At 45.7% G+C, this 8,472-nt stretch overlaps 1 long non-coding RNA gene across 1 annotated transcript; it reads left to right on the plus strand.

The window, feature by feature from the left end:
• The first annotated feature begins 29 nt into the window (after positions 1–29).
• Positions 30–8,071, plus strand: LOC140420413 (uncharacterized). The gene is made up of 2 exons (XR_011946352.1): positions 30–670; positions 2,888–8,071. It is a non-coding gene; the product is annotated as an uncharacterized lncRNA (long non-coding RNA).
• Positions 8,072–8,472: the final 401 nt, after the last annotated feature.

The following is an 8,472-nucleotide window of genomic DNA, read 5'->3' on the forward strand; positions in this document are numbered from 1 at the left end:
CGGCAGCAACCCACCCCGGGCTGCAGGCCGTGGGCCGCCCATCGGGTATCCACTCCCGGTTCCGACCCACCGCTTCCAGCAGCCTATCCAGCTGCCATCCTTCCTCCATTCCTTCGTCCTCCATTGGGCGAACTCAAAACCGCCGACAGTAAACCTCGCAGTCCGAAGCAGCGTCTCCGCAGCTCAACCGCTGACTTGAAACACGACTGGTCGCAGTACTCCGAAACCGGTCTTCTCCCCTTCCCTCGGGGACCAGGAGCAACGGGCGCCGAGTTGCTGTTTCACCCCATCCAGGAAGCTCCCAGAGGCGGCCTGCCTTTCGAATCGGCCCGGGGGCAGACACCAAGCTCGCACACAACCACCCAAGCCTCCTCCACTTTTCACCCCAGGAGTTTGGACACTGTCGGCCGTAGCTCCCACAATCCCCCGCGCTGGGGAACCCGCTCTATCCGCCGCACGGGCGGGTGATCAGGTACTGTGCATGTCCAAGGGTGAGGGAAAGCTGCGCATGTGTGGAGGAAAGCCCAGCCCCTGACCTTCCTGTGAGGTGTTGGCTAATGGATAGAGTTAGGACCGGAAGGACTCTTGTTCTCCAGCCAATCAGCGCGCGTATGTGTGAATGGAGATTGAGCTTCACACAGACTAAAATGCCCTCATGTCTCCAACATCTGTGAGTAAAACACTTTCTTTTCTCCCCCTTTCCATTTCTTTTCTCATTCTCACCCTCAATTGGTGACTTGCAGCAACTGAAGGGAAAGGAAGTGATTACAGGGAGGATGCAGACTCCGGAAAGGTTGGCCCAGGTCTCTCTCTCTCTAACACATTTACACCGTTTGCTCCCTCAGCTTGACACATTTATTTGTCTGGCTAAAAGAATGGTCTCTTTCATACTGTCCACCATCCCAATATCTCCTGATACTGTCAGTGCCATCGCAAATGGTTCTATAGCCAGGGCAAACAGCAGTAGGGAGAGCGGGCGCCCCTGCCTCGTGCAGCCTGAAATAATCTGAACTCAATTGGTTTGTCGATACACACGACACCGGTGCCTGGTATAACAACCGGACGCAGTCCACAAAACACTGTCCAAATCCAAACCGCCCCAGGACCTCCCACAAATAGTCCCACTCCACTCGATCAAAGACCTCTGCATCCATGTCGACCACCACCTCTACCTCTCGTCCCTCTGGAGGTATCGTGATCACATTGAGTAGCCTCCTGATGGTGGCCGCCAGATGCCTCCCCTTCACAAACCCCTCTAGTTATCCCCTATCACCCCTGGGTCACAATCCTCTATTCTCGAGGCCAAGATCTTAGCCAATAGTTTGGCATCTACATTTAGCAGGGAGATCGGTCTGTATGACTCGCATTGTTCGAGGTCCTTTTCCCGCTTCAAAATGAGGGAGATCGAAGCCTGCGACAACGTTGGGAGAGCACTCCCAGCTCCCTTGCCTCGTTAAAATCCCTTACCAGCACCGGCCCCAATACCCCAGAGAATTTCTTATAAAATTTCACCAGGTACCCCTCCGGACCAGGGGCCTTGCCCAGTTGCATCACCTCCAGTCCCTCTATCTATCTCTTTCTGAACCCTATTTCCTTTATTTGCTTTTGCTAAATCGCCATCTTTCTTTTCTTTAAATCACTCAGTCATTTTATACTGTGTATTATAATTTGAAGAATTACCACAATTTGTAATTGAATGAAAACTCAACTACTGTATTCGCTAAAGACAATCAATCTGACCTAATCTTGTGTTGACAAACAAAGTTTACCAGTGGCACAAGCTGACAAAGTTCAACTGAACTTTGCCAAAAAGCACAGACTTGACCTCTGTTATTTGGGAACTAAGAAAGGATAACGGATATCCAGGGTTCCGAATAGATAGAGAGATCCATCAGGCTTCTATCTACGGGAAAGGCAGTGGGGCAGTTGAGAAGGGTAAGAAGGGTGGTGTATGAGTAGGGGGGGGGAGGCGAGCAGGATGCTAGTGCACCAGTTGAGGAAGCAGGAGACTGCAAGGGAGACCGGGAAAGTGAAGGATGCTTCTACCAGCACAATTGGGGCCCCCAGGGCCTCCACCTGCTCCTCTTCCATCTTTGGGAATTCCAACCCCTCTAAAGTCTGCCTCATCACCTCCGCCCCGGCAGGGTGTTCCGACTCGTACAGCTTGCTACAGAAGTCCCGAAAATCCCCATTCTCACCCGTCGGGTCCAAGATCATATTCCCTCCCACGTCCTTCACTTTCCCGGTCTCCCTCACAGCCTCGGGCTGAGCTCACAGGTATTGAATCAGCACACTCAGCCTCTGGTCAATAACACGGAGAATGTTGGCAGTCATCATCTTCACCACCTCCGAGAGAGTCCCGGAGAGCGCGGGGTCGAGAGAACTCCTGAGGGTCAGGCCGCCATGTTCAAAAGGCGGCTCCGTTTCCACTGAATCCGCCTGCGCTCCTTTATCGACAGATTTCTGAATCTTACCTTTCCTAATCCCGATGTCTTCCAGAGACATGAGAACAAATATGAATTCAAGGATCAGGTAGATGAGTGCCGGGCAATCAGGATAAATTACGGATTCTAGGCAAGTGGCATCAGAACCTGCGGAAAAGCAGCTACTCCTGCCCCGCATCACATGGTTCCCACCAACAGACAGATTTCTGATGACGAGGGAGTCGAGGGTTATGGATAACAGGCAGGAAAATGGAGAGAAAGCTGAGATGAGGAGGGATTTCTTCACTCGTTGTGGAGCAGGGTGAAAATGGAGGTGTGTGAGATGGAGATTTACAGCTTTTGCGGAGTGAGAAAGGATAAAATGTTCCAGAGGAATTAAAATTGTCTGTTCTGAGTTTCTATCCTGTACTGACAATGATGTCTTTTGTAAATTGTTTTTATAGGATATTAGAAGAGGAGGAATTACAGACAGAAATCTCAAAAGTCACATCTCGATCTGCCAGAGTCGCTCGGTTCATCGAGGCCTGAATATCATCGGCTTTTGAATCGAGAAGGAGAAATGTTTGTCTGTTCTGTTTGCTTCAGACGATTTTAAAGATTATTGTGACTGGAAAAGCACCGAGACACATCCACTCGAGTGAGAGTGTTCCAGAGCACTGACTGTGGAAAGAGCTTTAACCAACTACACAGCCTGAAAACACATCACACCATTCACAGCGGGGAGAGACCGTACACGTGTTCTGTATGTGGTCAAGGCTTCAACTAATAGTCTGACCTGGAGAGTTACGACGAGACCCAAAACATGGAGAAACCGTGGAAATGTGAAGTCTGTGGGAAGAGATTCAGAGTCCGATCTAAGCTGGAGATTCATCGACACAGTCGCACTGGGGAGAGGCCATTTACCTGCTCTGTGTGTGGGAAGGGATTCACTGAATTATCCAGCCTGAAGTCACATGAATGAGTTCACACTGTGGAGAAGCCGTTTAGCTGCTCTCAGTGTGGGAAGGGATTCAGACATTCATCCACCCTGAAGTCACATCAGCGAATTCATACTGGGGAGAGACCGTTCATCTGCTCTCAGTGTGAGAAGGGATTCACTGCATTATCTAGCCTGAAGTCACACCAGCGGGTTCACACTGGGGAGAAGCCATTCACCTGCTCTCAGTGTGGGAAAGGATTTACTCAAGTCACCCCACCTGCAGGCACACCAGCGCGTTCACAGTGGGGAGAGACCGTTCACCTGCTCTCAGTGTGGGAAGGAATTCGGAGATTTATCCACCCTGAGGACACACCAGCGAATTCACACTGGGGAGAGGCTGTTCACCTGCTCTCAGTGTGGGGAGAGATTCGCTCAGTTATCCAGCCTGATGGTCGGCGTTTCTTTCTGCTGGAAAGACTGGTCTCGCAACGTTTCCTCCAGTGGGCTGATACTCTTTGAGCTTTGTTGCAAATACGTGGTTTCCAATTTCACAAGGGTCACAGAGTGAAAATGTGCTGGAAGTTAGAAGATATTTAGTTCCCATTTCTGTTTGGAACCTCTTAAAGCATGCCACGTTGCCATGAAGATGGGCTATGGTGGTTACATGGTTCTTTGTTTAATTTTTCTGGGTGTTTCTCAAAGAAGGAAACTGTTGAGGTATGAGGGACAGGTTGTCTATGGTAGATTGGGAAATTGCAATAAAAGGTTAGACAATAAACAGACATCTGCTAGCATTTAAGGATTTATTACATATTTGCAACAAATACACATTCCTTTCAGGAACAAAAATCCACAGGAAAAGTGATGCAGTAATTCTTCCCACCTACTGAGACACCCAAAGGTTCACAATTGATTGCAGGAGTTGACTTCTGTTATTGTTTCTACTCTCAATTATATCCAGCACTGCATTTCGTTCATTTTCACAGCTCCTCAGATATAGATTCCTTTAACAAACAAAAATCCAACAGGAAAGGTTATGCAACCGTAGCTAACAAGAAAAGGTACAGATTCCATTAGATCCAAGGAAGAGGCTCATAAAGTGGCCAAAATAGTAGTAACCCTGATGATTGGGAACATGTTTTAGAATTCAGCAAAGGAGGACCAAGAAACTGATAAAGAGAAAATAGAATATGAGAGCAAACTGGCGAGAAACATAAAAAAATGACTGGAAAAGCTCCTATAGGAATGTGAAAAGGAAAAGATTGGCAAAGACCAATGTGGGTCCATTCCAGACAGAGACAGGAGAGTTTATAATGGGGAATAAGGAAATGACAGAGAAACTAAACAATGGGTGTCAGTCTTCATGGAGGAAGATACAGAAATTGTCCCAAAAACACAAGAGAACCAAGGGGTTCTCACAATTGTGAGCATGAGTGAAAAAGTAGTACTGGAGAATTTTTTGGATTAAAAGTTAATAAATCCCCAAAAGCTGATGCTCTACATCCCAGAGTGTTGAAAGAGGCGGCTGTCGAGATAGTGGATACATTGGTGATCATCTTTCAAAATTCTATCGATTCTGGAATGGTTGCTGCAGATTGGAAGGCAGTAAATGTAACCCCACTATTTAAGGAGGGAGAAAGAAAACAGGGAACCACAAACCCATTAGCCTGACTTCAGTAGGAGAGAAAATGCTACAATCTATTATAAAGGATGTGATAACATACGAATTAGGAGCAGGAGTAGGCCACTCAACCCCTCGAGCCTGCTCCACCATTCAGTAAGTTCCCAGCTGAACTGATTGTAACTGCAACTCCACAGAGGCCCTTTAGAAAATAAATCTGGGAGACAGTTATGGGGAACAAAGAAATGGCAGAGGAGTTAAACAGATATTTTGCATCAATCTTTATGGTTGAAGAGGCATTGAACATTCCATTAATGATAAAGAATAGGGGGGAGGAATTAAATCACTGGACAAACCATGTTAGACAAACTAATGGGGCTAAAGGCAGGTAAGTGCCCTGGCCCTGTTGCTTGCATCTTAAGATCCTAAAAGAAATGGCTACAGAGACAGTGGATGCATTGGTTATGATTTTCCAAAAATTATTTTATTCTGGAGAAGGAACTGGCTTTGGAGAACTGGCAATGTGACATCCCTATACAAAAAGTGGGTAAATATAGACCGATTAGCCTAACCTTTATTGTTGGAAACATTTTGGAATCAATTATTAAGGAAGTAATACCAACACATTTGGAAAATCATAATAAGCAGAGTCAGCATGGCTTCATGAAAGGGAAACCGTGTCTGGTTAATTTATCACAACTTGAGTGGATAGAGGGGAACCGGTAGATGTGTTGTATTTGTACTTGCAAAAGGCATTCGACAAGGTACTTCACAAAAGGTTAAGTTATAAGATAAGAGCTCATGGTGTTGGCGCTCGTATGTTGGGAAGGATAGAGAGTTGACTGATGGGCAGGAAACAGCGAACTGTAACCAGTGGGGCTCCACAGGGATCAGTTCTGGGACCACAACGGTTTATAATGTCTCATAATGATTTGGTGGTCGAAGCGAACATACTGTGCCCAAAGTGCAGATGACACAAAAATAGGTGCAAAGACAAGTTGCGAGGGGGATACAAACAGTTTGCAATGAGATATTGAGAGGTTAAGCAAGTGGACAAAAAGTTGGAAAATGGAGCATAATGTGGGAAAATGTGAAGTTGTTCATTTTGGAAGGGAAAACAAAAGACAGTATTATTTAAATGCTGGAAAACTGCAGAAAGCTGCAAAACAAAGGGACTTGGGGGAACTTGTGCACGAAACACAGAAAGGCAGCAGGTAATCAGGAAGACTACTGGAACGTTGGTCCTGATTCCAAGAGGGTTGGAGTATAAGAGTCGGGAAGTCTTGCTGCAGCTGTGGACCAGAGGGACCCGTCTCAGAATAAAGAGGTGCCTATTAAGACTGAGATGAGGAGACATTTCTTCTCTGATGCTTGAGTCGTTGGAACTGAGAGCTGTGGGGTCAGAGTCCTTGTCTATATTTAAGGCTGAGATAGATTCTTGATCAGTGAGAGAATCAAGCATTACAGGAAAAGGGCAGGAAAGTGGCAAAGAGAAATGTTGGATCATCCATGATTGAATGGTGGGGCAGGCTCAAAGGGCTGAATGGTCTACTCCTGTTCTTATTTCTTGTGGTATTCCTGCTGCCCCACCCCCATCCGATAACCTTTCACTCCCTTGATGAACAGGAATCTATCCAGCACTGCCTTCAAAATATTCAAAGACTCTGTTTCCACTGCCCTTTGAGGAAGAGAGTTCCAAAGATTCACAACCCTCAGAGAGAAAAAAGTTCTCCTCTGCCTTGAATGTGCAAGTTATTACTTTAAAGTGACTCCAATTTCTAGATTCTCACACAAGAGGAAATATCCTTTCCATATCCACCCTGTCAAGGCCCCTCAGGATCTTGTACGGTTCAATCAAGTCATCTAAACTCCATCGGACACAAGCCCAGCCTGCCCAATCATTCCTCATAAGACCAGACTCCAATTCCAGGCATGAGTCCAGTCAACCTTCTCTGAACTGCTTCCAACACATTTATATCATTCCTTAAATGAGAGCAATACTGTACACAGTGCTCCAGATGTGGTCTCACCACCGATGTCCTGTATAACTGAAGCATAACGTCCCTACTTTTGTATTCATTTCCCCTCGCAATCAAAAATTACATTCTATTCTATTAGCATTCATAATTTCATAATAACATCTGTTATCCTTACCTGGTCTGGCCTACATGTGACTTCAGACCCATAGCAATGTGGATGACTCTGAACTGCCCCCTCAAGGGCAGTTACAGATGGGCAATAAATGCTGGCACAACCTGCAATGCCCACATCCCATGAACGTAATAATAAAATTATATTTAGTTCAAATCAATCACTATAGGGTCTGGTTTAGCACAGTGGGCTAAACAGCTGGCTTGTAATGCAGAACAGTGCCAGCAGCGCGGGTTCAATTCCTGCACCAGCCTCCCCGAACAGGCGGCGGAATGTGGCGATTAGAGGCTTTTCACAGTAACTTCATTGAAGCCTACTTGTGAGAATAAGCGATTATTGTTATTACATTATCGTCCGTCTGCATCATTGTTGTGTGTAACAAGGTCAAGGAAGCCATGTTAAACTCCAGCATGTGACTGGACCGTTATTTTTAAAATTAATAGTTTTTCAACCAAACTTTTTCCATAAACGACTGAACTCATGGAAATTGTTTAAACTAACATTGTTCCAGAATTTTGTAAACTTACAGGACATAATATGTTGTTAAAATCTGGCTCAAGTCTAAGTCCCATTGTTCAATCCAATCAAGGTTCATAAGAAAGAAAGGAATGGCCTTCTACAAAACAAGCTCTTTGAACCAATGTATCTTATGTTAATCAACAATATTGATCAGCTACCAGTCAGTAACAAATGACTGAATAAGTAATGAGCTAATTGAGTTTGGATTAATGAATCAATAATTAATTAGTAGTTATAGTGAAAGACTGAGTTTTATTTGCTGTAAAAATGTAAAAGCTTAATTGCTGTGTATGTAAAGAATGTGCAAGAAGAGAAATGTACTGGCAAGAGAGACGTTCAAGCTTATTAGCCTCAACATTTGAAACTGTATGAATAACGGATTGTTTAAATCAGATAAAGGGATAGTATGAAACAGTTCCAATGTATTCATTTTTTTTTAAATTTAGAGTACCCAAATCATTTTTTCCAATTAAGGGGCAATTTGGCGTGGCCAATCCACCTACCCTGCACATCTTTGGGTTGTGGGGGCGAAACCCACGCAAACACGGGGAGAATGTGGAAACTCCACATGGACAGTGACCCAGAGCCGGGATCGAACCTGGGACCTCGGCGCCGTGAGGCAGCAGGGCTAACCCACTGCGCCACCGTGCTGCCTGTTCCAATGTATTCATAGGATCATAGAATTCCTGCAGTGCAGAAGGAGGCGATTCATTCCATTGAGTCTGCACCGACCCACAGAATGAGCACCCTACCTTGGCCCACTCTCCCACCCTATCCTCATTACCCCTTAACCCCACTTAACCCACTCATATTCGGAC

This window comes from Scyliorhinus torazame, chromosome 5 (genome assembly GCF_047496885.1).
Source record: "Scyliorhinus torazame isolate Kashiwa2021f chromosome 5, sScyTor2.1, whole genome shotgun sequence".
Taxonomy (NCBI): domain Eukaryota; kingdom Metazoa; phylum Chordata; class Chondrichthyes; order Carcharhiniformes; family Scyliorhinidae; genus Scyliorhinus; species Scyliorhinus torazame.